Here is a 2,664-nt window from a genome sequence, read left to right on the forward strand (position 1 = left end):
CCCCCCCCCCCCCCGGGCCTCCCACACGGCTGGTGTAATGAATTAAGTACAGGGAGGCACGTTTCATGTTGGGGTGTGGGATGGGGGAAGCAGAGAGGCTCCTAATGAGAAACAGGGTCCTCAGTTGAACTGCTGGGAGCTGGGGGTTCTGGGCCATCTGACCCGACCCCAGGGCCTGCCCTCAATTCTCAAAGACCCCCTCTCAGCTCTCCATCTGCACTGGTGAAGGAGCCCATGCTGTCGCAAACCTGTGTTGACATCTGACCCTGGTGCTGACTCTGGCCCCAAGAGGCCAGAAAGAGGAGAAGGGTGACCAACTGTGAGGAACCCTCTCATCCTCACTTTCCATAAGTTCTTAATGAGTATAGCTGGTGCCTCCTCTGCATAGGATGATGGGGCCAACACTGCCCCCTGCTGGAGGAAGGGAGCCTGCAGCCATACCCAAGCCTCTCAGGGGCAACCCTGAGGCCTGGAGCACCTTCCCCTTCCTTTGGCCAATTCTTCACAAACCCCTCTTTCTCTGTGGGATCACCCTCCATTCCACCCTTATATCTCTGGTCTCAGCTCAGCACCCCTGCCCCAGTCTCCCTGGGGCACCAGTGGATCCCAGGTCCAGCTCTGCCCTTCTGTCCACCAGTCCCTGACTTTTCCATTGTTTTATGGGATACCTTCCCTCTCTTCCAAGGAAACAATATTTCCCCAGCAAGCCCCCTGGGCCCAGGTTTTCACTTTCCCTTATCTGCCTGTGGGACCCTATTCACCTGCCCCTAGGAAAGCTTTCTAAAAGACCAGCCTCCCCAGAGCAGCTGGGGGACAGTGAATGAGTGATTGGTGGAGCGGTCATCAAAAGAGCAAAGTCTCAGTAAGGGAGCTTGAGGAGGCAGAGGCAGGTAGGGCTGTTCCTGGGGGTCCCTCAAGGATTTTCTTGTTTTTTTTGTTTGTTCTTTTCTTGCCCCAAGGATTTTCATTTCCACAAAGCCTAGCAAGCTTGGAGCAAGACTCCCACTTTATTTTTAAGAAGTCTGGCCCAGGACTTGGAACTGTTTGAAATATTCTACCCCCGCATCATCCCTTTTCTCCCCACCCACTTTAATTAAAACCATTGTTTTTCAAGCACATGTTAATTAAAAAGCAAACATGTTTTGCTAAGTAATTTGGAAGCTCTGGTTATGCGAACCATAGCCATTCCAGTTTTTTAAAAAAAATCCCTCACCCAGCTTGCCCCATTATTTTTGGGGCCGAGGACTCCTGTGGCTACTGTGAATGAACACCCTTTCACAGTTTATGTACCCTGTGGTGGCCTGGTTAGGGCAGGTGGGAGACAAGGGCTCACAAAAGGACCAGAGTTCCTAGCAAGATCAGTACCATTAACCTTCTGTGATTGTGTGCTTTGGGCCCCGGGGCAGGTGAGAAACGTAGTCATGGACTCCATCCTGCAAGCAAGATCGTTGTCTCAGATCCATGGATTGGCTGTGGAGGTGGAGAGCTCAAGTCTTTGAGCTTAAGCAGAAAGGCTGGGTGCTGGATGGTCATGGCATGGCTGCCTCCCCAGGGTCTCTAGTGCAGCTGGGCCACATCTACCCAAAGTTTGGACAATAGGACCCTAAAGTGAGGGCCCAAGGTAAAGACTGACCTATGAACCAGGTGGGCAGGATATCCAGAGGCACTGCCCAGCTCCCCACACTTTGTGCATATTACACCCCCCCCTCTTGGCTGTGGGGGTCCTGGGGCCCTTTAGGCCTTTCATACTCTGGGCAGCACCCTTTGGACCTTTTGCAAGAAGCTGGGACCTAATATGTGAGGTTCAGTGACATCCAGCTCCTGTCCTTCCCTGGCCCTGGCAGGGGTAGGAGGTATCTTACCAAGAGGACTTCCCAAGTCTTGCCACCACTTTGCAATCTTTTTGCCAACTCAGATTACTAGAATAGAAATGCTTCGCTTGTGGGTGTGCCTCCATGTGTGAATTTGAATCCAGGTATGTCTCCATATCTCTCTGTTGTCCATGAACTCAGTGTGATCTCAAGGAGGACAGAGTCCTTGAGTTGGGGGTGCAGGGTCATGTGGGGGCAGTAACCAGGAGGAGTCTATGTGTGTCAGCAGAGGTGGGTCCTGGGTATTGCTGGACACCTGGGCTGACCCAGAATTTCTGCATCCAGGCAGAGGCACAGGGCCTAAGCACAGCCTTGTGCACCTGACCAGCCCCTTCCCTGCTGGAAGGTGGAAGAAGGTGCTGCAGGAGGTGCGCGCGCCATTTAGCCCACGCACAGTGCTTTCCCCCTGGGACACACGCACCTTTGCAAGCTACAACCCACGTGACACCAATGCTGGCGACTGGTTCGAAGGGCTCAGCTTGACTGGGCCCGGGCCAGCGACACACACCTCCGTCTTCCCGCTCACGCCACAAGGCAGGGCAGCTGCCGCGCCCTAGTTCGGGCGCTTCTGGGTTCTGTCGCCTTTGCCGCCGCGTGGAAACCGCAGCGGGGCAGGCGGGTGAGCTCAGCGCCGCCCCGGGGCCTCGCCCTAACTCGGCTCCAGATGCAGGCGGCAGCAGCGCTCGCGCCCTGGGGCTTCCCGAGTCTCGAGTCTCGGGTGGGGGCGAGCTGGGCGCTCGGGGTGGGCCAGTTGGGGCTGTCCACCCTGGGGAGGGGCGCCCAACGGTGTCGC

Source organism: Marmota marmota, unplaced genomic scaffold (assembly GCF_001458135.2).
Source record: "Marmota marmota marmota unplaced genomic scaffold, marMar, whole genome shotgun sequence".
NCBI classification, from domain to species: domain Eukaryota; kingdom Metazoa; phylum Chordata; class Mammalia; order Rodentia; family Sciuridae; genus Marmota; species Marmota marmota.